This window comes from Stomoxys calcitrans, chromosome 1, assembly GCF_963082655.1.
Source record: "Stomoxys calcitrans chromosome 1, idStoCalc2.1, whole genome shotgun sequence".
NCBI classification, from domain to species: Eukaryota; Metazoa; Arthropoda; class Insecta; order Diptera; family Muscidae; genus Stomoxys; species Stomoxys calcitrans.
The window spans coordinates 204,258,378-204,281,652 of record NC_081552.1 but is presented as its reverse complement, the minus strand read 5'-3'; the positions used below and the strand labels follow the sequence as shown (position 1 = coordinate 204,281,652).

The 23,275-nt window shown below is 39.8% G+C and overlaps 1 protein-coding gene and 1 long non-coding RNA gene across 3 annotated transcripts in view; one reads left to right on the top strand and one right to left on the bottom strand.

The window, feature by feature from the left end:
• Window positions 1-23,275, top strand: part of LOC131995343 (uncharacterized) — a 466,869-nt gene that overhangs the window by 1,811 nt on the left and 441,783 nt on the right. The gene's annotated exons all lie outside the window — the stretch shown is intronic.
• LOC131995350 (uncharacterized) lies at window positions 12,583-13,191 on the bottom strand. The gene is made up of 2 exons (XR_009397402.1): window positions 13,128-13,191; window positions 12,583-13,049 (listed from the first exon to the last, which is right to left on the bottom strand). It is a non-coding gene; the product is annotated as an uncharacterized LOC131995350 (long non-coding RNA).

Genomic DNA, 23,275 nt, shown 5'->3' with positions numbered 1-23,275 from the left:
AAGATTGTGTACGTTTGTCTAAAAACGAAACATAGGCTACTTAATTTTTAGAACGCCACCCATATCCGAAAGTAGTCCAATGGGCACAATAAGGTTATCAAATAAAAGGCATTGGAGACCATAAAACGAATATGGCCCCGACAGCAGGCCCCGCCCCCAACCCCGAAACTCCTCTAAACAGATATATTCGAAGTTCATGTCAACATGGGACTTAAATGAAAAGTATTAGGCAGTAGATTACAAATATGCCACGAAACATTAGGTCCAAGTAATGGGAGGTCGCCCACCCCCTAATACCCCCAAATTGGCATATTAGCCGACCATGGTTGTATGGGACTCAAATGAAAAGTATTAGCGAGTAAATTACGAATATGACATTAAAATTTGCGTTCAAGTCTAGGTGGCGCTTTTCCTCCTGAAGATACATTAAATGACAATATAGGACTCAAATGAAAGGTATTTGAGAGTTAAAAGCGTCAATATGGGACTCAAATGAAAAGTATTAGGCAGTAGATTACAAATATGCCACAAAACAATAGGTCCAAGTAATGGGAGGTCGCCCACCCCCTAATACCCCCAAATTGGCATATTAGCCGACCATGGTTGTATGGGACTCAAATGAAAAGTATTAGGGAGTAAATTACGAATATGACATTAAAATTTGCGTTCAATTCTAGGTGGCGCTTTTCCTCCTGAAGATACATTAAATGACAATATAGGACTCAAATGAAAGGTATTTGAGAGTTAAAAGCGCTTTTGATATCCAATTTTGGAGTCAAGTGTTTTGGGGTACGCCCTAAAGCACCTCCTTAACTGATCTTCATTTCCGTTGGGAATAAAGCACGAATTTGATATTTTTCAGTACAAAGTGCTGGTGGCCGCCCCAGCCCCGAAACACCCTCCAAACTGTTCATATTTACCGTCCATGGCAATATGGGGCTCAAATTAAAGGAATTTGGAAGTGCAGTACGAATTTGATATCCATATTTGAGTCGAAATGCCTGAGGCGCCATCCCTCCCCTAATGAGAACATTACCCTAAGGAAGAACATTACCACCAGGAACTGAGAAGGGGCAAATTCTCATACATCAATGAGTGCTTTCCGATTCAGGTTTAAACTCAATGATAAGGAACCTTTTTTATAGCCGAGTCCGAATGGCAGTGCGACACCTCTTTGGAGAAGATTTTTTAAATGACCATGCGAGGCATTGTACCTCGCAAATGTCCTCAACAATAAGAGGGGATAAACACCGCTTTGTTGATGTTCCCGCCAGGATTCAAATGCGTCATAGGCTTCAATGACACGATATCGATATCCGCATTCAGGGCGAGGTGTCCCTATCCTAAAAAGATATTAGAGAGTTAAATAAGGCGCAGCGGAGCGGGCCCAGTTCGGCTAGTAATATATATTATTAAACGGCCAAGGGTTTTATAAAGGCGCTAACTTTCGAAGGAGTTAAGAAAGGCGCTTGAAATTTTGCACAAATACTTCTTATTGGCGCAGGTCGGTTGGGATTGTAAATGGGCCAAATCGGTCCATGTTTTGATATAGTCGCCATATAAATCGATCTCCTTGTTGAGTCCTAGACAACGCAATTCTGATCCAATTTGGCATGTGTTGTTTTGGTATGACTTCCAACAACTCATCCATTATTACTCGATCTGCCCGAAATTTTGGAGGTGATATGACTTGCACGGCATGACAAGTACGGCTCATATTGGTCAATAGCTTGATATAGCTCATATATGTATATTTGAATAAGTCACTCAAAGAGCTTGACAAATGCAGTCCATAGTGGAGGATATATAAGATTCGGCCGCACTTACCACGCTTTTATTTGTTTTTCTTTTTCTAAAGCATTCGTTATGGGTGTGATTGCAAATCCATAGGTGGGATCATTAGTGGTGAGAGTAATAATAGAAACAAATGATGTGAGAGAAAGAGTATCACTATTTACGTAAGGGTGTTATGGGGATGTGATGTGCACGACACTGCTTGGCATTTAGGTAAGAAAATCCCTTAAATCTCGGCTTTGATATGCGAGGCATTTGCATTTTTGTTGTTGTTCTTTTGCGAGACTGCACAAAAATACAAAAAATTTAATAACTACAGATCATATGCAGCAGGCGGGTTGTTTAAAAGCGAGTTTGTGGTACACAATATGGTCAAATCGCTGAACGAATTTTAATGAAATTGTCATGAATCGAAATATATTTTTTAGAGATGTGCAGAATATATGTATGTGTGAAGTCTTGGGTAGGACGGTTCTCCAGACAATTACATGTTGAAATGAAATCATCAATACAATCCATGTGATTAAATGGGCCAATTTTTATACCCTCCACCATAGGATGGGGGCATATTAATTTCGTCATTTAGTTTGTAACTCCTCAAAATATTCGTCTCAAAACCACACAAAGTATATATATTCTTGATCGTCATGACATTTAATGTCGATCTAGCCATGTCTGTCCATCCGTCCGTCTGTCTGTCAAAAGCACGCTAACTTTCGAATAAGTAAAGCTAGCTGCTTGAACTTTTGCACAAATACTTCTTATAGGTGTAGATCGGTTGGGATTGTTAATGGACCATATCATTCCATTTTTTGATATAGCTCCCATATAAACCGATCTTGGATCTTGACTTCTTAAGCTGCTACAGAGCCGCAGGCTGGAATCTTGTATGAGTTGTATGAGTTTTTATGATTTTCAACAATTGTGCTAAGTATGGTTGAAATCGGTCCATAACCTGATATAGCTAGCTGTCATACAAACCGATTTGGAGTCTTGACTTCTTGATCCTCTAGAGGGCGCAAATCCTATCCGATGTCGCTGTCGATGTTTGCACGACGTGTTTCGTTATGACTTTCAACAGATGTGGAAAGAATGGTTCAAATCGGTCCATAACCTGATACAGCTGCCATATAAGCCGATCTGAGATCTAGATTTCTAGGGCGCAATTATTATCTGATTTGGGTGAAATTTTGTACAACGGCTTCTCCCATGACCTTCATACGTGTCAAATATGGTCTGAATCGGTCTATAACCTTTTTTGACGAGTTTTACGATAACTGTAAAACAGAGTAAAATTAAGACCTATACCAACTATCTGTTAAATATCTTAATTTTTGAAGGAAGTTGCGTGATTACAACTTACGCATGGACATTGTTGAATCTTCTTTGAACTTCATGCCGATCAAGTATATGTAAACTATTTGGGATTGGAAATCAATATTTCGATGTGCTGCAAAAGGAAAAACCAAATTGATACACCCTCAAAATATTTGCTGTACGACAACTCTGGCTAGTACGCACTCTTTGCGCTGACGAAATTTCTGTGTTATTCCCCTGCTCTTCTGTCTTGAGTTTGATTAAGAAAGCATTGTTTTTCGTAGTTTATTCATTCGCCATAAGTGTGATGATTAATAACGCCATCTACATATATTAAAATAAATAAATATTTACTCATTTCCATTGTGTGACTTTTACTCTTACTCACTCACCCAGTCAGTCACTGTTTTTTGTTAGGAAGATCATGCAACGCACAACACCGGTTGATATCTCAGGAAGCCCATGAGGTCATCTTCACTAGATTGCCGTAGTCCACGGTTAGCTAATTTATATCTCTTTTACCCTTTTGTTGTGTCTTGTCTAATAAATCTGAGATTTCTTCTGTTTTTTTTTTTTTGCTGCCGCAGACTAATCAGAGGTGTATTAAGCAAACAATCGTCTGATTTATTGCCCCCGTGTTTAAATAGTCACATTAGAGTGTGTGTTTAAAATGAAATGTTTGCTCAAAAGTAAAAAAGAGGGGGAAAAATTAAATTCAAATTAAAATAATTTTGAGTTAATTTTGTTTATGAAGTCAGAGATTGTTTTTTACTATGTATAGATATGATGGGGAATTTTTACATGCAGAAAATTTTCGAGTTGTTTATAATGGAAAGTACTGTAACGGATGGCTAGCTATGGACAACGTGAATGTCTACATGCATCACGAGGAATCCAAGACCAAATTTTATCTAGCCTTGGTCCACATTATTTGATATTTACTTCTTTGCTACAAATTCCACACTTTTAAGTTGATTCACTCACACACATCTTTCCATTTCATTCTTGTTCTTGCTAAATAAACGTTTTTTCTCTTTCCTTTCCAACGGTTACCTTAAATTCGCCTGTAGTTTCGCTACTTACTCCAGGGTTGCCTGGTATGCCGTATTCATGGCTTCAACAGCATTACGACACTCTTGGTCGTAGCGAGCGGTCCTTGCGGTAGGCTTCAAAGCCCAAACTCGATTTTCGGCGGATTTTCCACAGAATTTATACATTTTTTGATAAAGTCACGCATTAAGGCTCATAACCCTACACGAAGCGTAGTTTAGGAGAGCATCCACGTTAAAATTTTTAAAATAAAATTAAATTTTTGATAAATTTTTGAAATTCTAAAATAGCGCAGATGTTAGCATGTCCGGCTAAGACGCTGAACGCTTGGGTTTGATTCCTGGCGAGACCATCAGAAAAAAATGTTCAGCGGTGGTTTTCCTCTCCTAATGCTGGCAACATTTGTGAGGTACTATGCCATATAAAACTTCTCTCCAAAGAGGTATCGCACTGCGAGGCCCCTTTCCATTGAGCTTAAACTTGAATCGGACTGCACTCATTGATGTATGAGAAGTTGGCCCCTGTTCCTTAGTGGAATGTTCATGGGCAAAATTTGCATTTGCAAAGTTTTTAAATAAAAATTTGATTTTTAATGCATTTCGATGAAATGTTGAATTTTTTGATTGAATCAATAATTAAGGTCCATTTACTTCTAGGATACATAATTTAGGAGATACAACCATTTTTAAGTTTTCAAAGTGAAAATCAAATTTCTGATGGATTTTCATCAGAAATTTGGGTATAATCCATTTTAATGTTGAAACGAAAATTAGATTTTTTATGAATTTTTGGTGGAATCAGGAACCTCTTGCCTATAGGACGCGCAGTTAAGAAGTTACAGCCATTCAAAAGTTTTCAAAGTAAAAATTAGATTTTTGATAAATTTTCGATGAAATGTCGAATTATATTAAATTTCAGCGAAATCGGGTAGTAAATAAAGCTTTTATGGGCTTCAGACCCTTTATCGGGAGATCGGTCTATATGACAGCTATATATAAATATAGCCCCATTTGAACCATATTGGGTTCCTATGTTGAGAGGCCCAAAACTACTCACTGCTTCAAATTTCAGCGAAATCGGTTAAAAAAAAATGATTTATGGGCTTCAGACCCTCTATCGGGAGATCGGTCTACATGGCAGCTATACCTTAATATAGTCCTATCTGAACCAAATTTGGGTCCTATGTTGAGAGGCCCAAAACTACTCACTGCTTCAAATTTCAGCGAAATCGGTTAAAAAATAATGATTTATGGTCTTCAGACCCTTTATCGAGAGATCGGTCTATATGGCAGCTATATCTAAATATAGTCCGATCTAATATTAAGATCAGATGTTGGGAGGCTTAAACCTTCCCACTGTTTCGAATTTCATCGAAATCGGTTATAAAATGAACCTTATGGGTTTCAGGCCCTTTATCGGTAAATCGGTCTATATGGCAGCAATATCTAAATACAGTCCGATCTAATCCGTATTCAGGTCAAATGAAGGGGGGGTTTAAAATAACCCACTGCTTATAATTTCAGCGAAATCGGGTGATAAATAAAGCTGTTATGGGTTTCAGACCCTATATCGGGAGATCGGTCTATATGGCAGCAATATCTAAATATAGTCCTATCTGAACCATATTTGGGTCAGATATCGGGAAGTCTTAGACTACTCACTGTTGCTAATTTCAGCAAAATCGGATGAAAAAAATAAAGTTTTTATGGGCATTAGACCCTTTATCAGAAAATCGGTCCATATAGCAACTATATCCAAATATGGTCCGATTTGGCCCATTCAAGAAATTAATCAGCGTGCATCCAAAAGACATATCTGTATCAAATGTTAGCTCAATATCTCAATTTTTTAAGGCTGCAGAGTGATTACAACAGACGGACGGATAGTTGGACAGGCACACGGACATGGTAAAATCGTCTTAGAATTTTGCGACGATCTGAAATGTATATACTTTGTAGGGTCGGAAAATGATATTTCGATGTGTTGCAAACGGAATGACTAAATGAATATACCCGATATCCTACGTTGGTGGGTATAATAAAAAACATATTCACCTACACACAAGATGAGAAATTGCACATGCCGTAGACATGGGCTTTAGTCTATAAGGAGGCATAGGCTTTAATCCATCGTAACAAAGCTGGAAATGTTTTCAACAATCTAAGGTTGGTTGAGGTCGCGGCATCCAAAATACTACGATAACTTTTTTTGTACCCACCAACATCGGATGGGGGTATAGAAATCTAGTCATTGTTGTTTGTCACAGCTGGTAATATTGATGCGACCCCATATGGGGTTACGTTCCTCATGGTTTTTAAACTCTCAGTCGTCCTAGCCATGTCCTCCTTCAGTCAGTTGAAATCACGATAGCGGTCAAATTTTGCTATCTGCTTGAAATTTTGGACCATTTGCAAATGGGCACGCGCTATTTGCTGCAACTTCCAACAAATGTACCAAGTACGATCGAAATCGGTTTATAACTTGTTACAGCTCCCATATAAACCTCTGTCCCGATTTGACATCTTCAATCCCTGAGAGTTGCAATTACTATCGGATTTGGTTGAAATTTGAGACGTAGTGTTTTATTTAAGACTTACAATGACAAAATTAAATTAATTTTGGGCTTAAACTAAATTCTAGTAAATATTTACTAGAATTTAGAATTGGGGATTTTATTACATTTTAATTGGGGATTTTTTAGGGAAATGCTTTCGGAATTTTGAGGATCTCTCTCAAAAAACTCTGGCAACCGTGACACCACGTATATTCCAAATCGGTCTATAAACAGATATAGTCCCCTTATAAGCCGATCACCGTTTTTGACTTCTTGAGTCCTTAGATGTTTCAATTCATCAATTTGGCTGAAATTTAGATCAAAGACTTGAGTTATGACTTCCAACATTCCAACATATAAACAGGCATAGGCCCCATATAAACCGATACCCCAAGTTGATTTTCATTTTTGATGGAGTAGCGAATTATAGCCCATTTCTCTTAGTTCACAAGATATAGCCCGTTGAAAGATTTCGAGGTGAAAATTCGATTCGTAAAGAATTTTTATTGACAACATGTCACTTTGTGATGGAGTCAATAACAAGGGCTCATTTTCCTCTAGCACGCATAGTTCAGGAGATATAGGCATTTTAGAGTCACCAAGGTAAAATTCGATTTTTACAGATTTTTAAATTTTTTATTTTTTGATAGAGCCACGAAATAAATCCTATTTTCCTCTAAGACGCACAGTTAAGGAGATATGGTTAATTTAAATTTCAAACTGAAAATTTGTTTTTTTTCCTGGATTTCCACTGATGTTTGGAATTTTTCGATGGAGTTACGAATTAAGGACCATTTTCAGCATAGTTTTAGAGATACAGCAAATTTAAAGTTTTCAACTGAAAATTCGATTTTTTACTCAACTGAAAGTTCGATTTTTATGGGATTTTCGATGAAATTTTAAATTTTCTAATGGAGTTACGAATTAAAGCCTATTTCCTTCTAGTACGCATAATTAAGGAGATACAGCCATTTTAAATTTTTCTTAGTAAAAATTCGAATTTTGATGGATTTTCGAAGAAATTCTGAATTTTTTGCTGGAGTCACGAATTAAGGCCCATTTCCCTCTAGGACGCATAGTTTAGAAGATACAGCCATTGTAAAGTTTTCTTAGTAAAAATTGGAATTTTGATGGATTTTCGATGAAATTTTGAATTTTTTTCTGGCGTCACGAATTAAGGCCCATTTCCCTCTAGGACGCATAGTTTAGGAGATACAGCCATTTTAAAGTTTTCTTCGTGAAAATTGGAATTTTGTTGGATTTTCGATAAAATTTTGAATTTTTGATGGAGTCAGGAATTCTGGATCCATTTTAAAGTTTCCAAGGATAGTCCACTGGCTATTCAGGAGCGTGATAAGACCAATACTTACTTACGCCTCAGTAGTTTGGTGGACTGCTATGGCGAAAAAGTGCAACATACAACAGGTTCAGAGAACATGTTGTCTTGGCAAAGGCGGAGCGATGAGGACAAACTGAAGATGTATGACGGTGAAACAAAACACGAAACGTGTGTGGGTGTTGAAACCAGTGTTGCCAAAGAGATAATAGTTAAAAAATCACCCTTTATGTCAAGTTATGTAGCGATTCAGACCATATACGTATTTTAGAGGGCATAGAAAAAGTGCTTGGGAAAAATGTCAACTAAATCGGATAAAAATTACGCCCTCTAGAGGCTCAAGAGAAGTAAAATCGGGAGATCAGTTTATATGGGAGCTATATCAGGTTCCAGACCGATTCGAATTATACTTGGTACGTTCATAAAGTGTCATTGAAGACGTCATAGTAGAAAATTTTGGCCATAAGAATTGCGCCCTCTAGTGGCTCAAGAAGTCAAATCGGGAGATTGGTTTATATGGGAGCTATATCAGGTTTTAAGCTGATTTAAACCATACTTTGTACATAAGTTGTGGGTCATTGGAGAAGTCCCTTGTTCAAATATTCAGCAAAATCAGACAGGAATTGCTCCCTCTAGGGGTTCAAGTTGTAAAATCTGGAGATCGGAGCTATAACGAAATATGGACCGATATAACCCATTTACAATCCCAACCGACCTACACTAATAGGTAGTGGAAAATTTCAAGCGCCTAGCTTTACTCCTTCCAGTTTTCGAGGTTTTCACAGACAGACGGACGGACGAGCATTTAAAACTGGGTTTATAAGGGATTTTGGTTGAAATTTTGAATTTTTTGTTGAACTCATGAGTTGAAACCTTTTTATGCCCACCACCATAGCATGGGGGTATACTAGTCTATACATTCCATTTGTAGCACCTCGAAATATTCGTCAAAGACCCCATTCTCGACATTCTGAGTCGATCTAGCCATGTCCATCCATACTGCAGGAGTGGTCCTTCGGATACACAGAGGGAAGGCGGATTGAGTTAAATTTTGGCACGAATTCTGCACGTCTATCCCTTCTAGACCAGAAAAGGAAGTGGCAACTGCGCAGGATATGGACATAATGGTCAAGCGAATCACGAAGGCCCTGAATGACTCGCTTAGTGTCAGCATACAGCCAAGCCAAGGGGCAAACAGCGACCGCCATGGTGGTCCCCAGAGCTGGTTGGTCTAAGGAAGGACTGCAGAAAACTCTTCAACAGGGCGAAAGCCACAAGAGGACCACACGATTGGGACATCTATAAGGCTGAACTTAGAAAATATAAGGGCGAGCTGAGAAAGGATCAGAACATATCCTGGGTGGAATTCTGCAGCTCCGTGGCGGATACATCTGAGGCCTCTAGGCTAAGGAAAATTCTGTTCTCGAGACCTATTACGGAAGGCAGAGAATGTATGGACAATGTCTAGTGAGGAAACACTAGAACTACTCGTTGATACACATTTCCCGGGAAATTCTCCAACGAACAACATGGCGCCAGAAGAGGTTGTCATTGGTATGCATTCGTCGGAGGTTATAAGGGAAATTGTGTCTGAGCCGAAAATCCCTTGGGCAATAAGAAGTTTCGACTCCTTTAAGTGGACAGGCCCTGATGATGTATCAACGGTTTAGTTACAAGTTGTGTCTGATGAAGTGGTACCTTGGCTTCGGGAGATATACCCTGCTTGTATCTGTCATATGTCATATAGACCTGTGGGATGGAGGGACACGAAGGTCATTTTCATTCCGAAAGCAGGAAACCCTGCCACACGAAGGAGAAAGATTTTCGTCCTATTAGTATGTCATCCTTTATGCTGAAGACTCTTGAGAGGTTGTTAGAAACATATCTTAGGGCAAAGATCCCTCGATATCGCCTGTAGAGGCAACAGCATGCATATAGTAAAGGCAAATCCAATGAAACAGCCCTTCACGACCTAGTCGGCTACATAGAGGGTACTCTCGTTGTCAAGAAATATACAATGGTAGCATTTTTATACCCACCACCGAAGGATGGGGGTATATTCATTTTGTCATTCCGTTTGCAACACATCGAAATATCCATTTCCGACCCTATAAAGTATATATATTCTTGATCAGCGTAAAAATCTAAGACGATCTAGACATGTCCGTCCGTCTGTCCGTCTGTCTGTTGAAATCACGCTACAGTCTTTAAAAATAGAGATATTGAGCTGAAATTTTGCACAGATTCTTTTTTTGTCCATAAGCAGGTTAAGTTCGAAGATGGGCTATATCGGACTATATCTTGATATAGCCCCCATATAGATCGATCCGCCGATTTAGGGTCTTAGGCCCATAAAAGCCACATTTATTATCCGATTTTGTTGAAATTTGGGGCAGTGAGTTGTGTTAGGCCATTTGACATCCTTCGTTAATGTGGCTCAGATCGGTTCAGATTTGGATATAGCTGCCATGTGGACCGATCCTCCGATTTAGGGTCTAAGGCCCATAAAAGCCACATTTATTATCCGATTTCGCTGAAATTTGGGACAGTGAGTTGTGTTAGGCCCTTCGACATTCTTAGTCAATTTGGCCCAGATCGGTTCAGATTTGGATATAGCTGCCATATAGACCGATCCTCCGGTTAAGGGTCTTAGGCCCACAAAAGCCACATTTATTATCCGATTTTGATGAAATTCGGGACAGTGAATTATGTAAGGCCCATCGACATCCTTCGTTAATTTGGCTCAGATCGGTCCAGATTTGGATATAGTTGCCATATAGATTGATCCTCCGATTTATGGTGTAAGGCCCATAAAAGCCACATTCATTGTCCGATTTTGCTGAAATTTGGGACAGTGAGTTGTCTTAGGTCCTTCGACATCCCTCGTAAATTTGGTCCAGATCGGTTCAGATTTGGATATAGCTGCCATATAGACCGATTTCTTGATTTATGGTTTTGGGCCCATAAAATTCTCATTTATTGTCCGATGTCGCCGAAATTTGGAACAGTGAGTTAAATTAAGCCCCTTGACATACTTCTGCAATATCGCACAGATTGGTCCAGATTTGGATATAGCTGCCATATAGACCGATATCTAGGTTTTAGGTTTTGGGGCCATAAAAGACGCATTTATTGTTCGATGTCGCTGAAATTTGACACAGTGAGTTTGGTTAGGCTTTTCGACGTCCTTCTTCAATTTTGCCCAGATCGGTTCAGATTTGCATATAGCTGCCATATAGACCGATCTCTCGATTTAAGGTTTAGGGCCCATAAAAGAAGCATTTATTGTCCGATTTCGCCGAAATTTGGGACAGTGCTTTGTGTTAGGCTTTTCGACATGTTTTTGCAACTTGGCCCAAATCGGTTCAGATTTGGATATAGCTGCCATGTAGACCGATATCTCGATTTAAAGTCCTGGCCCCATAAAAGGCGCATTTATAATCCGATTTCACTGAAATTTGACACAGTGACTTATGTTCGGCTTTTCGACATCCGTGTCGTATATAGTTCAGATCTAACTAAAAGATGCATTACAGCAGGTTTTGGATCTGTGGATCTAAAAAGATGGGTCAGCAGAGGAACACCGCAAGGAGGTGAACTGTCTCCTCTACTTTGGAATATAGCCATTAACAATATAATATAGACTCTGGAAGAAAAAGCCGTAAAAGTGGTCGCGTATGCTGATGACGTAGCAATTGTGCTTGGGGGAAAGTTTCACAGCACTCTTAGAGATATACTTCAGGAAGCTCTGCGTGTAATAGCGAAGTGGGCTGCCGAGAGTGGTCTAGGCGTAAATCCGTGCAAGACAGACGTGGTTCTTTTCAGCAGGAGATACAAGTTGAGAGTTGGGTAGAGAGAATGTTCCATTTACAAAAATCGCTCAATACCTGGGTGTTTTGCTAAACAGGAAACTGAACTTCAAATCCAACTTTTTAGAAAGCGCAAGAAAGGCAACTCTTGCCTTATACACCTGCAAGAGAGCCATTGGCAAAAGTTGGGGGTTTAGATAAAACCTCATGCATTGGGTATATACTGCAGTTGTCAGGCATATAATGCTATATGGTGTTGTGGTCTGGTGGACGGCGCTTCAAAAGTCCACCTACTGCTCAATACTTAACCGGATCCAAAAGGATGGCTTGTTTGTGCATCACAGCTGCACAGAGGACGACACCATATGATGCACTGCTTTTAATGCTACATCTAATGCCTCTGGACATTGTGGCTAGACAAATTGCTGCGATCAGTGCCGTGAGATTAAGGGAGCTTTTTCTTTGGTCATGTGGCGTCTGTTATCCTTGATACAATATTCAATGTTCCAGGCAGTGTAGATTATATCCTACCTGAGCCGCTTTTTGAAAAAAATTACTGTACCTCTATTCATGACAGAACCGATTGGAACTACGATATCCCTGGTAATAGAAGTTACATAGACTATTTAAAGTTTTCAAAGGTGGAGATATGATTTTTCATGAATTTTCAATCCAAATGTAGATTTTTTTGGTAGTGTTACGAATTAACGCGCATTTCCATCTATGGCACATAGTCAAAGTGTAAAATTTTATTTTTGTGTGAATTTTTGTTGAAATTTTTTTGTGTTGAGTTTAGGAAATACAGCTGACATTTAGATGAATTCTCGATGAAGGTTAGGTTAGGTGAGAGTGGCAGTAATTTACAGACTCACTCAGACAATTTTAAGTCCATTGTGATACCACAGTAGCGACAGACCAAAGCTTCTGGCGGGAAACGAACCCACGACCCCTGCACTACCAACTCAGCTTTCTGGGTGCCCATGAAATGAAATTTTGAATAATACCTTATTTCTAACCATGACCTCTTATAGTACCCATGGCCATCATCCTTTTGGAAAACAGCTGGCAATGTTGATTACTTTGACAGCAGGATATTCCTCGCTTCGTTTGTATTCTAAATTATTAACAATAGGCCATAATTCTTTCTATTCAAATGCAAAAAAAAGGAAACCCAGGAGAATGGAGAAGTCTACAAGAAAAACAAACACATTTTATAATGATGTCAAATAAATACATTTATAAATTACATTCCACTTTTTGTACAAACCTAACGAATGCCAGGAATATCACCACCATCAGGGGTTCACATCCGCGGACACAGCAAAGTCCACCATACACCATCAGTTGTTAGTGCTAAAAGTACGACATGGTAAGCAAAAAACCAAAAAAGGAAAGAAAAATTAAACGAAAATTCCTATCCAAAGGAATGTTTATGATCTAACAAGAATTAATGCCACTATTAGTACAACAACAGCACCAACAACAACTTCAGTATTACCAATAGCGACAACAAGCATAAGAATACTTAGAGCGCAGGGGCAACAACACCTTGGCTATTGGCCGCTTGGTCGCTTGCTTAAGTATGACTTGTTGTTTCAAACATGTTTATTTGGTTTTACACCTGTCTGGTCTCTAATGAATAAGCGAACGTCAAATACCAACACCAAGAACAACAACAACAACAATAACAATAAACAGCTATACTAGCACTAACAACAACATTCAATTACCATGGCTACACACACACACACACACACACGGACAATCGGGCAGTCAAGCAAGCATCAGGCTATGGAAAAAGGCTACGTCTTTCGTTGTTATCTGTGTCTCTCTCCCTTTACCCATAGCATGTCTCCTCCTAATGAAGAGGGAAGTCAGAAATGGAATGAGTTGAGAAACAGCATGTTCCACCAACACTTTCTTCATCCACTCAGGGGCTCAGGGGCCGGTCAATGAACATGGTCATGTGGTTGTCCGTCCATGCGGCCCTCCAAAGCACTGTGGTACTTTGAAGTTATTATCTGGCAAATATGATGGGTAGAATTTTTGTACAAAAAAAAAAAAATTTAATATGAAAATCAAATTTTAGCAACATTTTTACCTACCCACCACCATAGGATGGGGGGGGTATACTAATCTGGAAGTATTGATCTGCGTATAAGTCAATATATTCTTGATCGTCTAGACATTCTAAGTCGATTTAGCCATGTCCGTCCGTCCGTCTGTGGAAATTAAGATAACCGTTGAACCAGTAAAGCTAGCCGCTTGCAAATGGGCCATATCGGTTCAGATTTGGATTAACCGATCTCTCGACTTGACTTTTTGAAGTCCCAATTTTGGTCCGATTTGGCTGAAATTTTGCATGTAGTATTCTGTTATGACTTTTAACAACTGTGCCAAGTACGGTCCGAATTGGTCTAGAACCTGATATAGCTCCCATATAAACCGATCTCCCGATTTGACATCTAGAGCTCCTAAAAGCCGCAGTTGTTATCCGATTGAGCTGACATTTTGCGCGTAGGCTTCTGTTATGAAAATCGTGACAAGTATGGTCCAAATCGGTGTACTAGTCACTGACTCTGGGCGCTGAATTCGTTTGAACACTTCAAGTTAATGGGACAGCATGCCGTACTGCCTGCTAGGGACAGGACCATTTGTCGTATGACTCCTTGAGATGGGTTTTTGCTGGGTGGCGAGTGGTTAGGATGGTTTTTATGCGGGGAAACCGAGCCATTCTCTACCTCTCTCTAGGACAACAGGCTAACCAGTTTCTCAACCTTAATTTTGAAGATCCTAGACAAAAATATCTATAATTGACCGTCTTGTCCCTTGGCTAGCTTGCGGTTATCAGCATGCGTACACTAAAGGTCCGTCGGTTATGCATCTAAGACCCCATACAGTATATATACTCTTGATCGTCATGACATTTTAAGTCGATCTAGCCATGTCCATCTGTCTGTTCCGTCTTTCACGAACAGTCTTGCAGTGTAAGAAGAAGATTAACGCCTTCTCTGAGGATGGCACAATCCGCATCGTTTGGGTGCCAGGCCGTAACGGAGTAAGGGGAATGGAAGGGCAGACGATTTGGCGGTGAAGGCCAGAGAACTGCCGTCAATAAACTTGGTTCACCCGAATACTTTTGGGTCGACGCAGTCCGAGTTAATGCCGTGGGCTACCATCTCGCATGTAACACTATGGAACTGCGAAACGGTCAGTAGGACGACGAAAATCCCATGAGGTGATCGGTATCGTGAAAAGACGAGGCTATTACTGGAAGCAAGTAAGAAGGTGGTCATCGTAGCTTTCGACATCATAACGGGACACACGGTGATAGCATGTGTAGGGCATGTGGGGAAGATGATGAGACATTGAAGCATTTCTTATGTCATTGGACGGCATTTGCATACCGGTACTTAGGTGTGGATACCAGACATGAACCACCTTAAGGAAGTGGTATGGAAAACAATTAAGGATTTTGTAAGTACCACGGAATTCTTAACTTAAAATTTTCTTTTTCGATGTTACTTTTTAGTTTTTAGAGCGCACAACAAGCCGATTACTGGCTTTGGTGTATGTCCTTAGTGGCATGGGACGGACTAATATCTGCACCCTCTTTTCAACCTATCCTAGGTTAGGCTAGGTTTAAGTAGCAGTCTGCCATCAGACTCACGTAGACGTTTTCGTCCATTGTGATACCACAGGAACAGAAGAAGGAAGATGCCTTGTAGTTCCTACCGTTAAGCAATCCAGATCGCTTTAAAAGCCCAATAACTTGCGAATGTTCACATCCGCCAAATCAGACTGGCTCTCAAAGAAAGGAGAACCTAAGTAGAACTCCATCGGACTGCTAGTGCGGGACACACACACACATAAGGTGTTCTATTGTCTCTTCTTCTTTGATGTCCTCACAGCTTTTGCAAAGGTCGTTGCTAACAACCTTCAGTCTGTCAGCATGTTTTCCGATTAGACAGTGGCCTGTCATGACGGACACAATGATTGAGACGTCTGTTCCAGCCAATGAAAGCAAAGCAGTAGGCCTCTGCAAGTTTTGGAATGCTCACAGCCCCCTCTTTGTGACCATCCATCATTCATTGTCCTTCGGGCCTGATCCCGAAAACTTAGCATACATGTTGCTAGAGGCATGGCCACAGATTCCAGTATTCCTGGAATGTGTAGGGTAGTTCCTAGTCTCGCAAGCTCATCCGCTTTACAATTTCCTGGGATATCCCGGCATCCAGAACAGGGGAATTTGAAATCTCACCTAACAGTCATGACAAGTATGGTCCATATCGGCCAATAACTTGATATAGCTCATATATATTTAAAATAATCATTCAAAGAACTTGCGATTAATGGTGGAGTGTATATAAGATTCGAACTTACCACTCTTTTACTTGTTCTGTCTTGTATCATTCTGTGGTGTTTTTATACCCTCCACCATAAGATGGGGGGTATACTAATTTCGTCATTCTGTTTGTAACTACTCGAAATATTCGTCTGAGACCCCATAAAGTATATATATTCTTGATCGTCGTGAAATTTTATGTCGATCTAGCCATGTCCGTCCGTCTGTCCGTCCGTCCGTCCGTCCGTCTGTCTGTCGAAAGCACGCTAACTTCCGAAGGAGTAAAGCTAGGCGCTTGAAATTTTGCACAAATACTTCTTATTAGTGTAGGTCGGTTGGTATTGTAAATGGGCCATATCGGTCCATTTTTTGATATAGCTGCCATATAAACCGATCTTGGGTCTTGACTTCTTGAGCCTCTAGAGTGCGCAATTCTTATCCGATTGGGATGAAATTTTGCACGACGTGTTTTGTTATGACATCCAACAACTGTGCTAAGTATGGTTCAAATCGGTCCATAACCTGATATAGCTGCCATATAAACCGATCTTGGGTCTTGACTTCTTGAGCCTCTAGAGTGCGCAATTCTTATCCGATTGGAATGAAATGTTGCATGACGTGTTTTGTTATGACATCCAACAACTGTGCCAAGTATGGTTCAAATCGGTTCATAACCTGATATAGATGCCATATAAACCGATCTTGGGTCTTGACTTCTTGAGCCTCTAGAGTGCGCAATTCTTATCCGATTGGAATGAAATGACGTGTTTTGTTACGATATCCAACAACTGTGCCAAATATGGTTCAAATCGGTTCATAACCTGATATAGCTGTCATAAAGGGTGATTTTTTTGAGGTTAGGATTTTCATGCATTAGTATTTGACAGATCACGTGGGATTTCAGACATGGTGTCAAAGAGAAAGATGCTCAGTATGCTTTGACATTTCATCATGAATAGACTTACTAACGAGCAACGCTTGCAAATCATTGAATTTTATTACCAAAATCAGTGTTCGGTTCGAAATGTGTTCATTCACCGTAACGTTGCGTCCAACAGCATCTTTGAAAAAATACGGTCCAATGATTCCACCAGCGTACAAACCACACCAAACAGTGCATTTTTCGGGATGCATGGGCAGTTCTTGAACGGCTTCTGGTTGCTCTTCACTCCAAATGCGGCAATTTTGCTTATTTACGTAGCCATTCAACCAGAAATGAGCCTCATCGCTGAACAAAATTTGTCAAAATTTGAACACATTTCGAACCGAACACTGATTTTGGTAATAAAATTCAATGATTTGCAAGCGTTGCTCGTTAGTAAGTCTATTCATGATGAAATGTCAAAGCATACTGAGCATCTTTCTCTTTGACACCATGTCTGAAATCCCACGTGATCTGTCAAATACTAATGCATGAAAATCCTAACCTCAAAAAAATCACCCTTTATAAACCGATCTGGGATCTTGACTTCTTGAGCCTCTAGAGGTCGCAATTATTATCCGATTTGCCTGAAATTTTGTACGACGGATTCTCTCATGACCATTAACATACGTGTTTATTATGGTCTGAATCGGTTCATAGCCTGATATAGCTCCCATATAAATCGATCTCTCTATTTTACTTCTTGAGCCCACAAAGGGCGCAATTCTTATTCGAATTGGCTGACATTTTACACAGGTCTCCAACAGATAATTTAATTGTGGTCCAAACCGGACCATATCTTGATATCGCTCTAATAGCAGAGCAAATCTTTTCTTATATCCTTTTTTTTGCCTAAGAAGAGATGCCGGGAAAAGAACTCGACATATGCGATCCATGGTGGAGGGTATATAAGATTCGGCCCGGCCGAACTTAGCACGCTTTTACTTGTTTTCAGTTTTCTTTTTATACCCTCCACCATAGAATGAGGGTATACCAATTTCGTCATTCCGTTTGAAAGACATCGAAAAACCCCATAAAGTTTTGAAAGTCTTTCAAAAAATAAACACAAAATTCAGAAAAATGCTTGAAATCTTTAATTGAATCGATCGGTCCATATAATTGAAGTTTGAAGAGTATTTCATGCAAATGTTGACCGTGACTGCGCCCCATTCGCTTAGTCCCATTTTGGCATACTGTCCAACATTTCGACCGACATCTTACGAATAAATGCGTTAATTGAAGCGGGCTTGACTGTATAGACATGAGCCCCACAAAACATAGTCTAAAAACGTTAAATCGCACGATCTAGGCGGCCAATTGACCGGTCTCGAACGTGGAATAAACCGTTCACTGAACTCGCCTCTCAATAAGTCCATTGTTACGTGACCCATGTGACCCCGTGTTGTTGAAACCACATGTCATGCAAGTCAAGTTGTTGCATATTGGGTAAAAAAGCGTTTGATATCATCTTACGATAGCCCTCCCCGAAACTATGAATACGTTACGATTCACATCATCTTTGAAGAAGTACGGTCCAATGAAGCCACCAGCCCATAAACCGCACCAAACTGTGCCTATTTCTGAATGCATTGCAATGCTTCTGGCTGATCTTCACTCCAAAATCAATAATTCTGCTTATTTACGGTACATTGAGCCAAAAATGAGATTCGTTCATAAAATGAAAAAAGCGCCCGATGAACTTTCTTAATAGAGCAAGAATTTTGATAATAAAATTCAATCATTTGCAAGCATTGTCCGTTTGTAAGACGATTCATGGTTAATTATGGACAAAACTGAGGATGTTTGACAGTGAAACAAGACACTAAAAAATGCGTGAGCTGTTTCTATCAGTGTTGCCAAAAGGATATTAGCTAAAAATCACCCTTTATATATATTCTTGATGGCCATGACATTTTAATCTTTCGAAGTAGTAAAACTAGGGTAAAGCTAGCTATTAGATTAGTGTAGATCAGTTGGAATTGTTAACATTGTAAATGGACCATATTGGTCCATATAAAGATATAGCTCCCATATAAACCGATCGATTTTTGAGCATATACAGAGCTCAATTATTTTTATCCGATATGGCTGAAATGTATTGGTTGCCCAAAAAGTAATTGCGGATTTTTAAAAAAGAAAGTAAATGCATTTTTAATAAAACTTAAAATGAACTTTAATCAAATATATAATTGCCATTTTGTTCGATAACCCTTTGCCATCTTCCTGGCAAATTTTAGTATTCCACGCTCATAGAACTTTTGGCCTTTATCTGCAAAAAACTGAACCAAGTGCGATTTTATAGCCTCATCATTGCCGAAAGTTTTACCATTTAAGGAGTTCTGCAAAGCTCGAAATAAATGGTAGTCTGATGGTGCAAGGTCAGGGCTATATGGTGGATGCATCAAAAGTTCCCAGCCAAGCTCACTCAGTTTTTGGCGAGTGACCAAAAATGTGTGCGGTCTAGCGTTGTCCTGGTGGAATATGACACCTTTACGATTGACCCATGCTGGTCGCTTCTCCTTGATGGCTGTATTCAATTTGTCCAATTGTTGACAGTAAACATCCGAATTAATCGGATGTTTGGTTCCTTGGAAGCAGCTCGAAATATACCACACCCTTCCAATCCCACCAAACAGACAGCATAACCTTCTTTTGGTGGATATACAGCCTTTGAAGTGGTTTGAGCTGGTTCACCATGCTTGGACCATGATCGTTTTCGACTAACGTTGTTGTAAACAATCCATTTTTCATCTCCAGTTATGATTCGTTTTAAAAACGGATCGAATTCATTGCGTTTAAGGTGCATATCACAAGCGTTGATTCGGTTTGTTCAATGAATTTCTTTCAATACATGTGGTACCCAAATATCAAGCTTTTTCACCAGTCCAAGACTTTTTATGTGATAATGAACGGTTGATTTTGGTATATTTAACTTCTCTCCTATCTCACGCTCAGTTACATGACGATCCAATTCGATTAATGCTTTGATTTGGTCATCATCAACTCCATTTGGCCGACCTGAACGTGGCTCATCTTTAGGTGAAAAATCTCCAGAACGGAATTTGCGAAACCAATGTTGACACTGTCTTCCTTTTAAGGCTTTATCACCATACACCTCTCGTAACTTTTTAGCAACCTGCTCCGCGTTTTTTCCTTTACGGAAAAAATAAAACTTAAATATGACGAAAATGCTCCTGTGTGGGCTCCATATTAAACGCCAAGCAAGCAAATGTAAACAAAATTTCGCGCACTTTTTTGTCTAAAGCAAGCTAAAAGTAACAGCTGATAACTGACAGAAGAAAGAATGCAATTGCAGAGTGACAAGCCGTTGAAAAAAATTGTCAACGCCGACTATATGAAAAATCCGCATTTACTTTTTGGGCAACGCAGTTTTTCTATGACCTTTAACTTAAATGCCAAATATGGTCTGAATCGGTCCATAATCTGGTATAGCTCCCATATAAACCAATCTCCCGATTTTACTTCTTGGGCCACTAGAGGGCACAGTTCGCCGCCTTTTGGCAATGTCGTAAAGTCTTCCGTCGCACTCGGCAAATGCTAATCCATTTCATTTTTTAAAGATTTTTTTTTTTTGATTATGTTACCACTGTGCCTTGATTGTCAAGTAAAATACATGGTCTTTATTGCGTAGGTTGGTGGTTCTTAGCCATGCGTTGGTTAGTTTGTTCGTCCCTCTCTCTGTGAATGTCCATTTGTTTAATGATAGAGTCTAACAAAAACATATTTAACGGCGTTTTTTGTTTTTTTTTTTTTTTCAAAAAAAAAAAAAGAACATGCTCTACGTAAACAACAACAACTCCATCACCATTATAAAGGTCAAACAACATGGCTTTACACAAAGTACATTTTGGCTTTGGTGTTCTTGACGCTTTTCGTTGGCGGCGGCATAATTCCTTTCATCTGTAAGTTTTTCGTCATTGTTCGTTGGGTTTTGTATGCGTTTCAAGGGCATTGAAAAAAGAGAACTCTTAATGAAAATGAAATAAATGTCGATATCGAAGTAAATGAAACCGTCATTAGTTTCTGTCGCGGCAAGTGATGTCGCTTCCATGGGCGTCTAATTGGCACAAGGGCATTTTCTTTGTGTTCTCCCATAAGATGTTACCTGGCCATATTTTATGTGAAAAAATAAACCCATATCGAGATCTTGCGTTTCGCACTTTTGGTTACAATCGGGTTTTGGGGGTCTAAATACCTGCGTCTCTAAACTTTGGGTCATTTATTCGTTCGTTTACTTCAAAAGGAGTGGAGAATGTTTAGGAAGATGTTTCAGAAGATGATGTCAGAGTAGCAATGTGAAAAGGTCTGTTACTATGGTTAAAAACAATGGTATCTCTGTTGACATAAACAATGATTGCATTGGATCAACCAAATATAGAGGTCTACCTGGTCCGGTGTGCTTCACTGCATCCATAATTGTTTGCGGTCCCTTTTGACATGGTCCAAAAATGACTTATATTCATGTTGAGCTACAAAAACCTTTCATTAGAGTGCTATATTGTCCCGTTTGGTATGCTAGTCTATTTGGGGCATAATTTTGTGTGGGGTGATTACCCGGAAATTGACTCACATTTTAATATAATTTTCGTATTTTACTCTCATATTCCTTTGGCTTAAGTCCCATTTTGTCAGTTCGGTGGACATATCCATTTTGTGCTTAATTTTGGGGTGGGACCATCCGCCTGGGAATAGACCCCAAAGTTTATTAAAGATTTCGTATGCCAATCTCAAATATATGTGGTTCGAATTCCATATTGTCCTGATCGGCTTACAAGTCCGCGGTGATTTTTGAGCTTGGGCGGCCCCTCTTGACTTTACTTTACCTTACTTTACTTTAATTGGCTATAACAGAATATTAGTTCCACTAGCCGAATGAAGGCTAGCGTTCCACGCGCCTCAATCTTCTGCGCTCATTCTAAATTCTCTGACACCAAGAATCGAGTTGTCTCCCACCACTTGATCTTTCCATCGGTCTTGTGGACTTCCCGGTTTGCGAGAACCATCGTGTTTGCCTTCAAAAGACTTCTTTGCTGGAGCTTCTTCATCCATTCTGACAACATGACCTAGCCAACGTAGAACGTAGAATAACGTTCCAAGCGCCTCGATCTTCTGCGCTCATTCTAAAATCTCTGACACCAAGAATCGAGGTGTCTCCCATCACTTGATCTCTCCATCGTTCTTTTGGTCTTCCCGGTTTGCGAGTACCATCGTGTTTGCCTTCAAAAGACTTCTTTGCTGGAGCTTCTTCATCCATTCTGACAACATGACCTAGCCAATGTAGAACGTAGAATAGCGGTAAAAGCGCCTCAATCTTTTGCGCTCATTCTAAAATCTCTGACACCAAGTTTCGAGGTGTCTCCCACCACTTGACCTTTCCATCGGTCTTTTGGTCTTCCCGGTTTGCGTGTACCACCGTGTTTGCCTTCAAAATACATCTTTGCTGGAGCTTCTTCATAATGCGTGTAACTATGCTATCGTCGTCATACAGCTCGCCTTTATTCTCCATTATCGCATGAAGAGTCTTTCTCTCAAATACTGCCTCATCTGCATTCACAAGTACCCATGCTTCAGAACCACATAAAAGCACGGGTAGTATCAGTGTCTTGTAAAGTGTAGTCTTCGTCTGTCGAGAGGTGGTCTTGTTTCTAAACTGCTTACTTAGTCCAAAGTTGCATTTGTTTGCCAGTATTATTCTTCGCTGAATCTCAAAACTGGGGTCATTCGTTTCGGTTACGGCGGTGCCGAGGCAGATAAAGTTACTGACTGTCTCAAAATTGTGGTCCCCAACTTTCTCCATTTGCTTTATCAGCTCGGTTGTGCAAGACTTTTTGGGAGTTGAAACCATCCATTTTGTCTTATCTCCATTTACTGCCAGACCCATTTTACTATTTCCGGTGACCGACCTATGATGTCGATGTCGTCGGCATAGGCGAGTAACATGTGTTCTCTTGTGAGTAGTGTGCCATATCTATTCACATATGCACCTCGTATAAACTTCGTATAAAGATAGGCTGTCTCTTTGTCTGAAGCCTCGTTTGTTATTAAATGGTTCGGAGAGATTCTTTCCTATTCTTACTGAGGAATGCGCCCCCTTGACTTCACCCTAAATTTCTATTCATAAGTTTCG